Raw genomic sequence first — 18,955 nt, forward strand, 5'->3', positions numbered from 1 at the left:
ATGTATTGCTTAAGTCTAGTTAGATGTGTAAAAAAGAGAACATGCAATGATGAGATATTGAAGTTGAAATGTGGCTTACTATAGCCTATACTAAAGTCTGTGTGGTCCAGCATGCTGCCATACTTCTTCTCTCTTCTACTTAGTGAGTAAAGATGGTGTTATCCTCCCATGGTTGGTGTATATTGTATGCAAGAACATGTCAGGAGGTGCCTTTAGCTGGCATTGTATGTTTGTACAAATGAACGTGATTTGTGAGTTTGCACAGATCTAGCACCATGACAGTCTTTTTGCATGGCGTCTTACCTCCAGTGAAAATTGGATGGATTAGTTTTAAATGGGTACAATTTCTGCAAAGAGATATTAGTATATGATGTTATTGGCTTAAAAATACTTTTTACTGACTTCCCACTGGGAATTTTTCCCTTTTTTTTTTTCATTAATGAGGTGCTTCCCTATAATTTTATTTTATTTGAGAGCTGTTCTGTAGAACTGTAGAAAACTGAAACTTATAAGACTGCAGTCTTCATAGATCTTTGCTTTCAGGCTTCAAAACTAATATTCAGCATTTTCGGAGGTAAGTAACACCGACTGGCATACACATGGAAGCCATTGCTTCTGATGGGAGAATATGTTGTATAAGGTTGATTTGCAAAAGCTGTCATTAGTAACAGCATCTTATTTTTCTGTCCAAAATTTGCTGACAAACATCCTGCTTATGGAATTTAAGACATGAACAGTGCTGGCTTCTGAGGGAAGGAGCTGACATTTGCTATACACACATAGACACTTTCCTACTTGTCTCTGCCAGTACACCATAATCTTGATTAGTGATACAGCCTGATATTCCAATCCTTCATGTCTCCTGAGCCCAGATTTCCAGCCATGCAAAACTGTGCCATATTTGGAGGTTCAGTGGTGTGTGACAAACAACTCATTTGAGACTAAAAGCAGTATTTGAATTTGGATCTTCCAAGGTAAAAGGCTAGTTTCCTTATAATTTATGTTATCTAGCTCATTCATGACAAAGATTTTCTGCACCAGAAACACCTTGACAGGTGTTAGTACAAGACACCATAGTCACAATTAACAGAACAGCTTTATTAAATTTGACATTGACATGTATATTAATAATCCTTGGACTGGCATAAGAAAATCAGTCAGCTATATTTAAAGGCTTACTTATATACATGCATATCTGTGTTTGGTGTCTCACACCTACAGTCAATTTTCCTTGTCTAATGCCTTCTGTCACATCGGTATTGTAAAGCAGATGTTTATTATAAATTATACTTCTTTAATATATGAGTAGGTAAAGATGCAAAGTGAGTTTACGACTTTCCAAGATTGCGTCTAACAAATTAAACTACATATTAGCATCAATGCTACAGATTCATTTACAAATAAGATTACCTGAAGTGCAATATTGCATAACTGAATGCTAAAACTCTTAGAGAAAAAAAGTATTTAGAAACGATTGAAATATTGAAATATATCAAGTCTAAGAGACAAAAGACTCTACAAACTTCCCTGTCATATTCAGTTCTTCCCACTAATACTCTTGCTATCAACCTCTGCTGCTGTTACAAAACTTTACAAACTTAAAAAATAGTGCTAAAAAACTGTGATCTTTTAAGCAGTGATCTTTTACAAAATACTACATGCTTCTTGTTATTTGCAAAATGAGAAAAAGTGTAACATGAATAAATTTGAAAAAGACAAGTTTTGATATGTGCCTTTTTCCATAATTGGATGAAAAAAGTAGTCTTCTCTACTGACAGAGTGAAAATTTTCTGCATTGTTTCTTTTCTTAATATTCTTTCTTTATTTATTCTTTATTCTTTATTTGACATTATTTTGCACTCTCCCTTGTTTGACTTCCTTTCTATTCTGAAAAAAAAGGAAATGTTTCAAATTGTTGAGTTTGTATGATATGGTAATTTGAAAATTAAAAAAATCCCCTGTAGTAATTGTAATTCATTGTCATGATATGATTTCATCTATAAATCTGTTAATTGCACTTTAACCCCCTTGCTGAGTTGATGACTTTGAGTCCAGCCATAGCAGTATTGTAATTAAGTTTAACCCCTTTTCTTTCCTCCAGAATTAATGCTTGCAAGTAGCTTAATATGTGTGAAAACAAATAGAATTATTTGAACGTGTTAGAAGGAAATGGAACCAAAACAGGAAAAAGAATATTCACAGTAATTTCAGAAATAAAGAATAATATGAAGATGTTTTTAGAAAATGGTTTCACTCTTTTTCATTAGGAAAAGAGTAACATTTCTTAAGTTCATATATTTTGAAACCTATGAGGACACTAACAGATGTACCACAGATGGGGTGTTGAGCTGAGTGACCTTTCAGTCTCAAATTAAGGGGAAAAGACTACATGCTTCTTCTGACCCATTTAATGAAGATGAACTTAAATATTTGAGTTCTTTTTGAGTTGCTGTTTGACTTTTTAACTTTTTTTAACTTTCAATTTGTTATTTCTTGGCTTTTAAATTCTAGGTCACATTACATATTGGGGACTCTAGTATTACTGCATCTCCTTAGTCTTTCTAGCTCTTTTTCTCCCTTGGTCTTGTTTTCATTTTGGCTGGGATTTATATGACAAAATACAGATATCTACAGTGAAGGTGTACAACGTAGATGTCCATGTCTGAACTCATATGACTCACCCTAGAGAAAGTAAGACACTACTGGAGTACAGTTTATCTCATCCTAATGTAAACACTTAAAACAGGTCAGAAGAAACACCTCAAAAATGCCTATTCCTCTCTCTTCACTGTAAAAAGTGAAAAGGATGAATAATAAAAAGGTATGTGTCTAATAGCAGAAGTCTAAAAGTAGTATAGGCATCTAAAAGGAAGTGACATGAAACCCATTTTGTTATCTGCTGTCTTATGTAGCATTATTTCCATGAATGGTGCTGATGCAAGCTCAATCTCTGCCATAGGAAAGGCTGCTTTTGCCAAGTATCACTTGGCTTTCTAGGGATTGGATTTTTTAAAGGAGCTACTGCATTTCCTTTTTGTGTAGGTGCAGGGAGGGATGTCAGTATCTTCTAGTGATGAAGGAAGAGAACAAATACAGCTCAGTTCATAACTTTTACTCAGTTTTTGAGAGAACAAATGCATTTGAACTGAACAAATTGTAACAAATTTGGAAAAATTAGGGACAGTAAAGTTGAGCTAGGATTTCTTTTTATTTTTAAGTCAGTTGTCCTTGTTCTCCTTGCACTCCTTTTTTTATCAAAGAAAAAGTGTTATAAGTCAACATTTTAAACAGATTTTCTTACCTTCTTAAGCCAATGCTACAGCTAGAAGGTTGGAGGTCTAAGCAATGTTATTTCTGACAGTACCTTTCCATGTCTTCATATGCTAGGTTTCTTTTCCAGTCCTAGCAAAAATGATCTTCTGATCTATTATTATTTAAGATGCTGTTTCTAAACAGCCCTCTTCTTGTAGCTTAGCTTGGGGCTGTGTTATTTTCATCAGGATTCTTAATGCACAACAATTGTTCATGATATGTTCGATGTTAGTTATGCCTTTTATTTCCATTAGGGAATGTAAACAGCATTGTTTCATTTGGGCATAAAGGTGGGAACCTGTGAAATGCCTCAGTGGAATCAGACAACTGAAACAATAGCAGTCACCAGCAGGACATTTGAAATACTTACCACTGTGGAAGGATTTTCTTGGGTTTTGTGTTTCTAGGGGTCTGAAACCTTGTGACAGAGAAGCAAAAGCTCAGAGAAGAAAGGAAAGAAACATGCCAGCAAGGAAGGAACACACATGTTTTCAGTGCCTGGTAACACAAAGTAGAGAAAAAGATGAAACAGTTATTTTTGAAGATAAATGTTACCTACCAAGAGCTTGAAGCAGTTAGCAAGGAAACTGCCTTGTCTGATTCTTGTTGAGCTCAAGGAAACTGTGCTGCATGCATTTTGTTGTTGTCATAGGTTTACTTGTTCTTAAAATCCAAGTAGAAATTTTCCTTTCCCCTGTCCCACTGTAAGAGAAGGATGTTGAACAAGGAGGGGAAAGGGGTGATTGACTGTACAAAAGAACTAGCTGACAGACCTGCATTCCAAAACTGCAGGGAGGGGGGAGGAGTTTTTTCTCCTCCTCTCCTTGCAAACAGGGGACACTGCACTTTTTGCCTTAACGGGGGCAAGGTGTGAGTTGAAAAAAGCTCTGAGGCCGTTTTTGCTCTTGACCTGGTCGTCTGACTGCTCTCCGGCCTTGGCTTGCCTGCGGTCTGCTCTGTCGCCAGCTGGACCTGCTTGGTTTTCATTGGAGAGTTTGTGCTCGTTGAGGAAAGGGGGAGTCCTGACCGTAGCCAGCCACAGACAGCGTGAGTTTCGTGGGAAAGAAACCGTCTTTCTTTCCTCTTTTCCCCTTCCCCTCCTCGGTGGGGGGGAGATCTCCATTTTGGCTTCTCCCGCAATCTGGGGGCCCCCATGCAGCAACCGCCAGAGCCCAACAGCGTCCCCTGCTGACCAATACCGAGCACTGCAGGCTCTGGTCCTCCAGTGATCCAACAGTGTTCCTGCCAACGGTTATTAGAATCGTGCTAGAGGACAGAGAAGTATCAAACTGTTTCGTTTTTGAAGAGGACTTTTGGGTACAGGACTATTGTTTAGTTGTTTTTGTGTTCTTTTGCTGTTTTGGGGTTTTTTTGCCAATATACATATATCCTTTAATAAGGGATTGTTATTTTCTTTTTTTCCATACTTCCTCGATTGGAGCCTCTTAATTTTGGATTTACAATTGCTTAGAGAGAGGAGTTTGGTCTACCTCATAACACATCCTCTTTAGCAAAACATTTTCAGTGTCATTAAACTGAGACAGTTGTAGATAGAGAAGATTGAATCAAACATATCTGAACCATCAATATGTTCCTCTAACTGATTTTCCCTTCCCCAAAAGCAGTGTAAAATTATATTAATTGATCAAGTCAAATAATCTAATAGTACACAGGGGAGTAGAATAGTTGGCATTGCCCTAAGTGAACATATTAAAGCAGTAAACAGCAAATACTGATTTTTTGCCTCTTTATTCTCTCATTTTAGCTCTTGAGAGGCCTGTGGGCTCTGCTGTCATTCCAATGTCTAACCAATCCCTAGCTGCGCTGGTGGCAATACATTATTTGTAGGTCAGAGGGACCCTTCACATGTGTTTTGCTGCACTAAACATGAGGGATTACATTTCATCATATTTTTTTTCCTTAACTCTTGTTGACTTCGTTGGATTACCCCTGTATTTCTTATCAGCACAAAACTTTGGGATTCTTCTTCATAACATACCCTGCTGAGGGCAACAGATGCAAACATTTTGAATGTCAAACTCTTCATTATTGAAACACTAGAAAAGCCTCAGTAGTGAGAAACAAAACAGAAACACGTACATCCATTTTACTTATCTATGTCACAGTGAAGAAAGACAAATATGTTTCCCCTCTATTACTGGCATCATTCAAGTCATAAAGCTTGAAGGAAAGCAAATACAAACAAATACATGAAACTTATTGAAATATTTAACTATGGCTTTAGCCTAAGATACCAGCTGAATATGGGCCAGCAGTACTCTCAGGAGGCCAAGAATGCCAAAGGCATCCTGACTTGTATAAGAAATAGTGTGGCCAGCAGGACAGCGATTATCTCCTTGTACTCGGCACTGGTGAGGCCACATCTTGAATACCAATGCCTAAAAGATCAAGAAAAAAAACCTCCAGGCCCAATTAGGTAGGAGATAAGATAAGAAAGCAGAAAGCTTTAATGAACTACCAGGCTCCAGAAATATAATTGTTGCGTACACGCTTTCGACTCAGGTGTTACAATTTTATAATGATATTCACCCAATTTCCATTCGTCCACCCCCGGTTCTGCCCTGTTCCGCCCCTCGGCACACCCCTTCGGGAATTGAGTCTGGGGGAGTTTGGGACCCCTCTTTCATCATCTTCCTCTTCATCAGCACGTGCGGCCCTTGGAGGCCTTCCAAAATTCTGGGCCTGAAGATCTTTGTGCCCATGTTTACATTCTTTGGGGCAGGTGTTAAGGTACTTTCTGCAAATCTACATTGAAAAGAAGACTAAACAACTAATGGAGTTAACTGAATTTTGAGGGAGTGATAGGGAATGGGGAACAGTGTTGGGTAAATGTGTAAACTACTGTGCTAAAGGATGAGGGATATAATACAGCTACTTTAAAATCTATAAAAATTAAAAAATCAAAAACTCTAAGGCAAAAATACTGTGTTCAGTTTTGGACCCTTTATTACAAGAAAGACATTGAGGTGCTGGAGCGAGTCCAGAGAAGGGCAATGGATGTGGTGAAGGGTCTAGAGAGTAAGTCCTATGACAAACAGCTGAGGGAGTTGGGCCTGTTTAGCCTAGAGAAAAGGAGACTGAGGGGAGACCTTATCACTCTCTACAACTACCTGAAAGGAGGTGGTAGCCAAACTCTTCTCCCAGGTAATAAGCGATAGGATAAGAGGAAATGGCCTCAAGTTACTCCAGGGGAGATTTAGATTGGATATTAGGAAACATTTCTTCACTGAAAGGGATATCAACTGGAACAGGCTGCTCAGGGAATTGCTGCATCATGATCCCTGGAAGTATTTAAAAGATGTGTAGATGTGTCACTTAGGGACATGGTTTAGTGGTGGACTTGGCAGTGTTAAGTTTATGGTTGAACTCGATGATCTTCCAACCTAAACAATTATATGATTCTATGTATTGCAAGATGATTCAATATTAAACAATGCCAGGAAATACTTTGAAACATCCTATTTTTTGTAATGACATCCAGTGTTCCTTGAAGTCTGAAGTAGAATATCTGTATTATTCCATAGGAGCTAAGATAAATAATCCTTAAAGAATAATAATCTTTAAAAAACATTTCAAAAAGAAAAGTAAGGATTTAATTACTTCCTTTTTGATCTAAATCCAGAAAATAATTAGACTAAAACTGAGTCACTGAGGAGTACATGTGTGAAAACCCTCATAGATCATCTTCCATGTAGTGTGTGCACAAAAGCTGCTTCTATGTTATTGAACTCTTTAATTACTTTGTTTTTTTAGTTTTGGGTTTTTTTTAATTTTTTTTTTTTATTAGCAGAGCACTGTCTACAAACTATTGGGCAAACTGTTGTCCGCAACATGAAAAAATACAGCTGGTTAATATATCAACTGCACAAATATATGTATTATGAGACGAAAAAAAGTACTATGAGTGCAGAACTGTTACCACACTTCCCACAGTTTCATTCTCACTTGTTTCTCTGGTATATGTGTGGTTGGCTGGCAAGTCACTTGATTACATTGTGGGAAGTGTCTAAGTTCAAAGTTAGACTTGCATCTCTGTTTTCCCTTTGGAGATTTTTCCCTTCGGAGATTTTTCCCTTCCTTACCAGTCTATTTCTTGTCTCTAATTTTTATTTTTTTGAAAAAAAAATTATAGGTCTTTATTTCAAACAAATTTTTCATTTCACATTCTGCTTTACATTTCCCCCCAGAGGATTAGAAGATAGCTGAAATAGCTTGAAAATAAAGCCAAATATTAAGCTGAATTTTTGTTGTAGGTTTCTCAACTGAATAAAAACCCCCACCATCTACAGTTCACACAATTCTACTTGAAAGGCTTTTGTAGTGAGTGTAGAGATGCATATGAATAAGCATATAGCACATAACTCATGCAGTAAACATTTAACTTCCTAGATGAAATGCCTATAGCATTTGGGTTAATGTAGCTCGTCAAGGTCTTCTGAGATCTTGTGTCATGCTTTTCATTTGCTCCAACTGGGCTCGTGACTTACTTTCCAGTTATTCTGTCGTTTACATCACTTTTTTCTGCATAGCTGCTAGTCAGTGAAACCACTTGTCCCATGGGGATACACATTTATTCTTTTCTTGAAATGTGTTCTGTTTTATGTTTCAGCTCTTGAAATCAGCTCTTGAAATTCAGTTTATTTTTACCTAAGTGTTTTAGGTTGCAATTTTTTTTACTTAGTTTGTTGCCTCTTGAGTTCTACACACTAATAGCAAATCAGTTTCTTTTATTTACATGTTTATTCAGGGTTTTCTATTGCAATGGAGGAGTTAGAGGATGCTTAATTTTTTTTACACTGCATAGTTTAAGTACAAACTCTTCAAAGGGAATGTTTCTACTACAGTAGCAAAGCCTGGATTTGTGAGACATGTTTGGAAAAGTAATTCTTGTACCTGCATGTATTATAGGTAACCCCAGTCTGATGTCTCAGCTGAGCTAATGAGAGCAGGAATAGTTGGGCTATAACTGAAGAAGGTACAGGACAAAACAGCTTGGAAAATACAACATTTTGTTATTGGGAGTCTCACTGTACTGGCAGCCAGGGAGATGTGTATTCTGTCTGTGTGTAAAGCCAAACAAGTAAGACGAAAATGCATAATTGTTGTACAGGAATATCACAACAACAAAACAACAATAACAACAACAATGCAATTAAACTCTTTGCTGGGTAAAATACAGTAAATAAATCACAAATTTAAACTGACTACATTAATTTATGGTATTTTATCTTTTACAGTCTCACCTACTTTTAGTATCACAAAACCTCAATTCTTTTCATAGGATGTTTTAATAGAATTTATTATTGTTAATTACTTTAAGATAGGAAATGCAACTCCCTTCTAGCCATCAAAACTACCCTCATGAAATCAAGTAACAAATAGGAATAAACCTTTGACTAAAAATATAACAAAAAAAATCTGTTTCTTTAATATCTTTATTTTTACTTTTAATATTCTCTGCTTTTCTAACTTGATTTTAATCTGCTTTCCAGGAGTGATCTCAGCAACATCACTGTGGTAGAACTTATGCAGACGGCTAGGACAGAACCCTGATAACTGGTCCCTCTTCATGCTTAACGACTGGTACTCAGTCTTGATCCTTCTTCCACTGTGACAGCAGAGTCCACTGATTTCAGGAGGTAGTTAGGCTGAGTTGCTAGTGAGCTGTCATATCAGCCACTGATTTATTGTTAATGCTGTATTTTTACTTTCCTCAGGTACAGCTTAGATTGGATCATCCTAATACATCCTAGTCTGGATGTGCTAGCTAAAGCCCATTGCAGCACTCCCAGAAGCCTTCTGGATGGGAAGGGACCTACAGGTATGTTTGCACTGTGACTGGTTTGAATGTTTAATTTGTATAGTTGCTTAGGTGGCTTATAGTGTGTCTGAGAATCCTTAACTATTTATCCCTACAGCATCTCTGAGAGCTAGGGAATTGCTTTTCTCACTGTTTTACAGCTAGGGAGCTGAAATGCAAGCTCACCAGCTTGCCCAAGGTCACATAAGAAATCTGCAGTGCAGAAGGAAGCTGACTAGAGCCCTAACCACCATGTGATCCTCCCTCTACCAGATATAAAGCAAGAATAAGCTAAAACTTGAACATCAGAGGGAGTTTTTCAGGATGCTTTGACATCATGTTGTATTTCTAACTGTTCTATTAGTTAAAGTTTTTCCTTTACATTTAACCTAGATGTTCTCTGCTGCAGTATAAACCCATTAGCTCTTGTTCTGTCCTCATTGACTAATGAGAATAATTTGTCCCTATCCTCTTTAGAGCAACTCGATGTATTTGTAGACATGTCATGCCTCACTTCAGTGTTCTTTTCTTTAGTCTGAACATGCCCAGTTCACTTAACCTTTTCCCATAGATTTTATTTTCCAAACCTTTTATCATTTATGTTGTTCTCCTCTGAACTCTTTCCAATTTGTCTACCTTTTTGAAAAAGTTGTGCCCAAAACTAAATTCAGTAACCTGACAGAGGCCTAATCACTGTCAAGAAAACTGCAATCCCCAGCAATCTGAGGAACAATAAATCAGGTAAGGAAGGCAAGAGACTGGCATGGCTTGGTAGGGAACTGCAAGTCAAACTAAAGGCAAAGAAGCAAATGCACTGGCAGTGAAAACAAGGACAGGTAACCTGGAAAGAGTATAGAGATGAAGTTTAGTTGTGTAGGGATAGGGTGAGGAAGGCCCAGGTGAAGCTGCAAGTGAACCTGGCGAGGGACACAAAGAATAACAAGAAGGGCTTTTACAGGAATGTAGACCAGAAAAGGAAGGTCAAAGAATGGGTACTCTCCCGATAAACATTGCTGGTAAACTGGTAACAATAGATGAGGAGAAGACCGAGGTACTCAAAAACTTTTTTGCCTCAGTCTTCAATGGTAATGTCTCTTCCCACACCTTTCCAGCAGATGGACAGCAGGATGGGGACTGGGAGAGCAAAGTCCTTCCCCCTTCAAGTAAAGATCAGGTTCACGACCACCTGAAGAACCTGAATGTACGTAAGTCTACATGACCTAGTGAAATGCATCCAAGAGTCCTGAGGGAATTTGCTGACGTAGTTGCCAAGCCACTCTCTATGATATTTGAAAAGTCATGGCAGTCAGGTGAAGTCCCAGGTTGTGGGGGGCATGTTTTAGGGATGCTAGAAGAGGTACCCTGGGAAATGAAGTCCCGAATGTACTCCCACACACATGAGCACTGTGTTACCACATGGTGATTGGTTAAGAGAATCACGTGTTGTTTTAAAATGCATATAAAAGGTGTTGTTTGCTTCCAATAAATGGATTTGGTGGTTGAACCCTCGATTAGCTGGGTCAATGTGTGTTTATTTATTTATTATATTAATAAAGCCATACCAGGTGACTGGAAAAAGAAAAACATTGTCCCATGTTTAAAAGAGATAGAAATAAGGACACCAGGAACTACTAACCTGTCAGCCTCACGTCTGTGCCTGTGAAGATCATGGAACAGATCCTACTAGAAGATATGCTAAAGCACATCACACAGGGAGGTGATTCGAGACCTTCACCAAGGGCAGGTCCTGTGGCCTTCCACAATGGAGTGAGTACATCAGCAGACAAGGGAAGGGCTACTGACTTAATTTATTCTGGACTTCTGTAAAGCCTTTGATGTGGTCCCTCAGAACATATTCTCTAAACTGCAGAGAGAAATGCACTCGATGGGTGAATTGCATGATGGATAAGAAAGTGGTTAACCAGAGTGGTTAACCAGAGTCTCATCATAGACTAGGGTCACATCCAGAGGATAGCAGTCAATGACTCAGAGTCCCAATGAACATCAGTGAGAAGTGGTGTCCCTCAGGGATCCATACCAGGAACAGGGTTATTTAATGTCTTCATGAATGACATAGACAAAGAGCCTGAGTGCAAATTTGCAGATGACATCAAGCTGAGTGATGGGGTTGACACACCTGAAGGATGGGATGTCATCCAGAGGGACCTGGACAAGCTCCAGATGTGGTCCTATGGGAATCTCATGAGGTTCAAAAAGGCCAAATGCAAGGTGCTGCACCTGGATTAGGGTAACCCCCAACACAAATACAGGTTGGGAGATGAACAGATTGAGAGCAGTTCTGATGAGAAGGATTTGGGGGTGCTAGTAGATGAGGGGCTGGACATAACCCATCAGTGTGCAATTGCAGCCCAGAAAAACCAATCATCTCCTGAGCTGCATCAAAAGGAGTGTGACCAGCAGGTTGGAAGAGGTGATTCTGCCCCTCTACCCCACTCTCATGAGACCCCACCTGGAGTACCGCATCCAACTCTGGGGTCCCCAGCACAGGAAAGACCTTGACCTGTTGGAGTGAGTCCCAAGCAGGGCCACCAAGGACCACCAAGCCGGGATTGTTCAGTGTGGAAAAGAGAAGGCTTTGTGACCTAATTGTAGCCTTCCAGCACCTGAAGGGAGCCTACAAGAGAGATGGAGAGGGACTTCTTACAAGGATGTGTAGTGACAGGACAAGGGGGAATGTCTTCAAACTGAGAGTAGGTTTTGATTAGATATTAGGAATAAATTCTTTATTGTGAGGGTGGTGAGACACTGGAACAGGTTGTCCAGAGAAGTTGTGGATGCCCGATCCCTAGAAGCATTCAAGGCCAGGTTGGATGGGGCCGTGAGCAACGTGGTCTAGCGGAAGGTGTCCCTGCACTTGGCTAGGGAGCTAGAACTAGATGATCTTTGAGGTCTGTTCCAAACCAAGCCATTCTATATTTCTATAATTCTATGAAAAATAATTACCTTGCTTGTTTTATATGTATGTTTATTATTACAATTCAATATAATATTTGTCTTTGTGACAGTGTGCTGTTGTGAAATTGCATTTAGTTTTTCATTTACAACAAAGTCAATATTTTTCATATAATATTATTCTTGCTAACATGCCATTATGTTCTGTACTGACTGACACTGTAAGTATATTTTCCTTATTCTTCCTATTACTGTTAGTATTTGCTGTCTCTGACCAATCTGAATTGGAGTAAGTCTTGTCAACTACTGGTGGGTAGGATTCATTGAGATTCAGGTGGACTAGAGAGCAAATGTGAGAGGATGGAAGAGAGAAGTTTGGTGGAATTTGTCAAACTACTACTGTTTCAGTAGCATATTACTCAGTTGAGATCTCTGCTTTCAAACCCATTGTTATGTTCTCATTTCAAATGTCCCTGTTACAGAGATAACAATTCCTTGTCTTTTTTTTTTTAACAAAACAAATTACTCTGAGAAGCTTTGACGAAAATGTTTCTGGGGAATGTTCTCTCTTTTTTTTTCTACATGACCAGTAGCAGAACCTTCCACCAAGACAGGTAGGAATAATGTCAAAGAAACATCAAAATACTGTTGTTTCAGACTGGGGGATTTTTGGTTAAAATCTATAATGGGTCACTGATGGGTTCGTTTGTTTATGCCATCCTACAGTGGACTTGTCTTTATTGAATCACATTTTATTTCCTTTCAACAAAAGTAATCTTTTAAATACATCGTGGTCATATACTGTAACAGGTTTTTCATACAAAATCTATAAAATATTTCAGAAGATACTCTTTGCCTGTTTTTAATTGCTATGTTAGTTCAAGTTGTGTTACATGTCTCTGTGCTTTTAATCTTTGATTAGTCATTACACAGCTGTCAGTTCTCTGTTTTCTAAACATTTGTGTACTTCTATGGTGTGCCAGTCCTCATCACTCCAACCTTGAAAGTTGCTATATGAATTAATAGTTCCCCCTGGTGACAGTTCATATACAGTGATTTACATTTTTTAGCTTGTAGTCAGATTTTCATTTATTTATTCAAAATATGGAAGATTAGTATTTCAGTTATTAACCTAAATATGAAAGGACAACCTGCCCAATGCTGAATGTAAAAATCTTGAGTCCTGTATTGGCTATTATGAAAAAAATTACTTGCTAGATATTAGAAAACTAAGCTCCAAGAGAGCTGCTGAGTCAATGTAAACCAAACCTCTTTGAGTGACTTTTTTTGCTTCCATTGCTCACAAGAGCCCACAGTCTTAGTTTCTAATCACACTGCACTTCAGCACAAGGCACGGTAAGTCAGAGTAGAGGGAGAAAGCAGCTGGTTAAGAACTATGAACCAAAACAATCCATATTGCACTTCAGTTGAATTAACATTCTTTTGTTTGAGGCTGCTGGCTGACGTGCATCTAGGTCGACATTCATCAAAAGAGAGTAGGTAACTTTATTAATTATATTCCAGTTACTGCATACTGACCTTTAACACTGTAGAAAAAATAGAAAAGCAATGTTTCCTTTGTCTTCAGTTAAAGTTTACATTGCTATCTCACTCTCTCCAGTAATTACCTTGTGTTTTAGTATTTTGCAAACTGAGCAGGCTGTGTGGTTTATTTGCAAAGTTGCATCTGGTGTTAAGGAATAACAGCTAGAGTATTTGCAGAGATCAAGATGATAAGGACCACACAAGGCTGATTTAGATAGCATTTTAAGTAATTTATGATGTAAGAAAAGGAAGACCCATAATAGGGCATTGGCTTGGGGCCCCTCACTGGCATTTTACCAGTTTTGCTCTTAGTCCAGTTTATTCCTTTTTATTTTTGTCATTGGCTTCAGGAAAAGTGTGGTAACTTTCAGTTGTCTGGACTGACCAAGGCTGTGGAAAGTAATGTATCACTGTTTAAAGCGTAGTCCAACAACAGTGTATAGTATCAGACTCTCTGGATGCTGCAACACAACCAGTCCAGCATTTTAACAGGAGGAAACTCAAGGCAAGATGCTGTGCCTGTTCCTTCTGTGTGTAATTTACTGTGCAACTTAAACTCTGGACCTGTTTAATGGTCCTAACAGCAGAGTTTTTAGGCCAACAACTAAATCAGCTGCAGTGCTCTGCATTTGCAGACGGCCTTATGATTTACAAAATTTAATAAGCTGCCCCCTTACAATATTTTTTTCAAAGACATAGCTTTTATAACAGTTGCCAAGAAGGCTGTCAAAGGTACAAATACCCATTGGCATAATGAAACCTTTTATTTTTATTTTTTTTTTTTTTTGTGAAAAGCCATATAAACATTTCCAAGTATTACTAATTCATTAACAATGAAAAAATTCTAGAGAGCTCTGCTGGCTGGCCATGGTAATACATTAGTGATTTTTCCAGCACTGCTCTGTGGCAGTGATATTTCTTGGGTAGCAGTGCGGTAAGCCGCTGGCAGCTGGAGGGCAAGCAGAGGGAGGAAGGATTTACGCTGTCTCATTTGTAGCCTACTTCTTTTTAAAAGACTCTTGCATGAAGCGAAGTTCCCTGTTTCACCCAGATGTGCCTTTCAATGCTAAGTTCCCATTACATTTTTAAGCAAATTATCTTTTTATCCTAGTATTTTGATTTCTATTCAAAGCAGCATAACAAATTATATGTCCTTTAATTAAAAAGATGGATATACATCAAACACCCAAGGTGATTTTAAAGTTGACAGATTTTGTTTATATAGGCTAGTTACCTATCCTTATCTATTGAATATTGCTGTTACAAGAAAGAAAAAAAAATGTAAACTTTAATTTCTCACTGGATTTTTGACTTTGGGAAGATAATCACAGAAAATTCCTTAATAACTGCAACATTTTATGCCATCAGATGTAAACTTTACCTGTCATATTTACAGACTCAGTGTCAGACTTCAGATATCTTTGCCTACTTATTCCTCCTCCATTTATGTTTTTACTCTCATTTCTTACCTAACATTTAGGAATTAATTTCCCAAAATTTACTAGTCAGTTCTTACATTCAGGAACAGACGTTCTGTTAACAATATAACTTCTCAGTGTGATACTTACTGAACTTCATATCAAATATTTGCTGCAAGATAAATGGAGTAAAAATACTTTGATGCAATTATTCTGCCCTGTTTGGTTGTAATAGAATTAGATTATTTAAGGAGCCTTTGGACAGAATTACTTTCCAGACTGTTTAAATTCAAGAAGTAATTATCTTCAAATAAGGATGTGAATACTGGCAACGTAATGAAGCAATTTGTTCTTTGAAATTTACATTTTGAAAAAAAAGGAAAAAGGAAAATATTTTCCATTGGAAATTATTTATATTTTGACAAACTCCACATATTCGGTAGTCCTACTTTTCCTGAGCTTACTACTGTTTTTTTATGTTTGTGTTACTCAGTGTGGTTATTGTCCAAGCCTGTGTTGCCTGTGTTGCCTGTGTACTACGTATCAGAGAAATGTGAAAAAACTGACATCTCTGTGATTTTCTCCTAAAATGTAGAAAAATCTGCTTGTCCACTTAAACTTGAGAAATTACACAAAAATACTGTTTGCTTCTCCAACAACTCCAAGACATGAAACTCCTTATGGATGTAACCCAGAGGCACTTGTCTTTTATTGCAGGGTGCTCTTCCAGTTGAGGCTACTTGTATTTTTGTGTCTGTCATTGTTTAAAACTTAATCACTCTTCCTCTTTAAAAAAGTTCTCCTAGTGCAAAAATGCCTTTAGATCAGTTTGTTTCCTGTGTAATGTTCCATGTATTCCTTTGTTCCATCCCTTCTCTTCCCCACACCCGCCTCCTTCAGCTTTCCCCATTACATGAATCACTTTCATGTAAATTATTACTACTGGTTTTCACTCAGCCTAACCCTGAGACAATATTACCCCTATTAGAAATGTACACATTTTACACCACTGTTTGGGAAGAATGGATTAAATGTGGTGATAAATACGAGAAAATAGATATGTTTTTATCACAACCTGCCTGCAGAATCCTCTTTCCATTGCAGATGTATGGCAAAACAAATTGGAATCAATGGCTTTTTTTCCCACTCTCGTTATGCATTTCAAGTGATAAGTGGTATTATTATTATTGTAATTTTTACTGTTATTGTCATTAATATTATTAGGACAAACAACTTTTAATATTTTTCGATGTAATCTGAGCAACAAAGCAAAAGTGTTTTGTTTCTATCACAAAAGAACTCCCTTTTTTGTTGCACTGTTTTACTGTTTAGCATTATAAATCTACAATATACAGTTTTTAAGGTCAAGCAGAAAGGAAGATTTTCTTTTCCAAACATCTGTCAGCAACCACATGGAAGAGAAAACAGTACTAGCATAATTTATCATGCTTTCACTCGGTGAAAAATGTTCCTTGACGCTAAGTCATGACATGTACTTTAAGTAACGCTTTTCTCGAGTGCTTTATCTTACACTGTATGGCTTTGCTTCTCTTACACTAATATTTTTCAGTTTCCTTATTGTTTGAGGCTATGAATATGTCAGACAAGGATCATAAGCATTATTTATTCTTCTGGCATCCAGGCCTCATTGTAATAAGAGTGAGCAGTTGCTACCCCAATGCAGACGGCAAGAGAACCGGTTCCAGGTTTTGGTGTACCTGGATGTCATTGCTGACTGCTGGAACACAACTAACCAGCGATGAAGCAGGAGGTTTGGCAGGCAGAGTGTGGGGTTGGCACGTGTCCTTTTCCAGCAGGGGCTGCTGCAGAGCAGTAATAATCACACATCCCCAAGGGACTGGAAAATTGTTTTCAATTCCCTCTTCCTGTCCCCTCCATGTGCATTTAAAGTAAACATATGATGAAGCTGTTGGTTCTTTTGAGTCAGAAAAAGAAAAAAGTCACTGAAGAATATTAAATCTGGACTGATCCAGTACAATTGCTCTTGGATCCTTCAGTAAAATATGCCTAAGCTGTACTGGAATTATCTCCTTGAGCAGGAAAGACATGCAAATATAAGATATAAAATCATAAAATACTCTTCATTGCAAAACAACCTATCTGAAAGGAAGCAAAAGTGCTGCAAAGAAAGAAGGCTTTAAGCTTAGTATGAAAACTCTGACACTAACAATAACCTGCATAGTGTACAGGGTTCAAACCCCTAACCATGACACCTGGCCAACACAGAGAGGAACCCAGAGATCCAGTGGAAACTGAAAGTGTTATGAAGCTGAATAACATAAAGGTCTGTAAAAGCACAATGTCTATAAGGAGAGACCTCTTTTCAGGCCAGTTTATGGAGCAAAAAATCATGTAGGTACACTTCCAGGCACAAAGTCCATTTACAGGGTTAGACATCTGCTTTTTCTAACTTTACTGGAAGATATATGTGACTTCTCCCAACTAACATTGATTAAGAACCCTTTCTCCTCTGATAAGGATTTCATGATTAGGTTACAATATCTGCATTACCCTCTGTAAATTGCATTTGTAAAAGTAAACAATTCCAAAGGGGAATTTACCTCATCCTAAAGGAGACATTTAGGGCAGGTGGGAGCAATTACTTCTAGAGGCCTTTTTTCACCTTTAAGTTTAAAGAAGGAAGGCTAAAGACTCAAATGTTTACATTCTGTATGTTCCAATGACGTGAATCCCTATCCTCCTGCCTCTTACCTGCTGAAACCACCACATCTGCAACATTGTTGCTTGTAATGTTATTGTAAATAAGGCATCTGAAAGGATTTTATGGGATCTACAAAAGCTGCTTCTGCTGTCTGCTTACACAGCAGGTTTCACATACAGTAGTTTGGTTACATTGCCAATATTTTGTTTATTGAAAAAAAAAAGATTATATTGCTTCATATTACTACTTGTCTTCTGAAAGAAAATAGTGGATTGTGGTGCCAAAGGGACCTGCCTACTGATATAGAAAATTGTGAGATATTACCACCATACAAATGGTAGTACAAATGGTACAAGCACAAACTCAAATTAATAAATAAAAAACGGCTCCTGAGGTAAGGAAGGCTTGTATTTTTCTGCTGAGACATGTTGGTATACTATCTCTGTAAGAAATAGGACTTTCCTTGAACTGATCATAACAAGTACATTTATCCTTGAATAAAAAAAAAAAAAAGGTGGGAAGAAAACTACATTTTCAGAGCTGAGTGAGAACTCTGTACAGACAAACTTGTAATAGAAATATATAGTATGCACAGCAGTTGAGGCACAAGGCATTGGCTTAGATATAATGACAAATATATGACAAATAATAATGACAAATTTTTGTATTTGTCTTTACATAATTACTTTCCAGTGCATTATTACTTGGGCTTAGGATATCCAGACTTAACTGTCAGCTAATTTTACTAACTCTAATTCTTTTATCAACTTGTGTCCTGGTTAGAACGGCTGGGACCAATTCATCCCTGGGTGGGTGTAGCCCAAGGCTGTGTATTCTATAGCCTCCATGCCATTTCCCAAGAACTGCTGTCAGTAGAGGCCTGCAAGGTGGGAAGATGTTCCTGTACCCTTTTATGGAATTCCCCGCTCTGATATGCTTATATGGAATTCCCCGCTCTGATAAGAGGGACTGAGCATCCACATGCCCTTTTATGGAATTCCCTACTCTGAGGGAGGGACTGAGCACTCCCGCCTGAACTGGAGAGTATATAACTGGGAGTTTCAGAGCCTTGGGGCTCTCTCTCGTGGGACCCAGAGGAAGACAGCAGACCACCGCTGCTCCCAACCAGGCTGAGACCACCACCCTCGACTGGACTGCAATCACCACTTCTGACCAGACTCCAGCAGCTCTCCCACCAGCAGGTTTATTCCCTCTCCCTTTGCTTTGGACTCGGGGGGGTGGGCCAAGGTACACCACTTTTGT

General features: G+C 38.1%; 1 long non-coding RNA gene across 5 annotated transcripts in view; it reads right to left on the reverse strand.

Moving 5' to 3' along the window:
• Positions 1–1,153: 1,153 nt before the first annotated feature.
• Positions 1,154–18,955, reverse strand: part of LOC113963344 — a 30,570-nt gene continuing 12,768 nt past the window's right edge. Inside the window, exons 4-6 of one of the 5 annotated variants that reach the window (XR_003532761.1) lie at positions 5,413–5,493; positions 3,683–3,810; positions 1,154–1,887 (exon numbers count right to left, since the gene is read on the reverse strand). This is a non-coding gene — a long non-coding RNA (uncharacterized LOC113963344). Of the gene's footprint in view, positions 1,888–3,363; positions 3,375–3,682; positions 3,811–3,871; positions 4,015–5,412; positions 5,494–5,946; positions 6,079–18,955 lie in introns of those variants that run through there. The other 4 variants (XR_003532762.1, XR_003532763.1, XR_003532764.1 and 1 more) reach the window with 4 other exon arrangements.

This window comes from Neopelma chrysocephalum, unplaced genomic scaffold (genome assembly GCF_003984885.1).
Source record: "Neopelma chrysocephalum unplaced genomic scaffold, ASM398488v2 Primary Assembly neopelma1_25, whole genome shotgun sequence".
Classification (NCBI taxonomy): domain Eukaryota; kingdom Metazoa; phylum Chordata; class Aves; order Passeriformes; family Pipridae; genus Neopelma; species Neopelma chrysocephalum.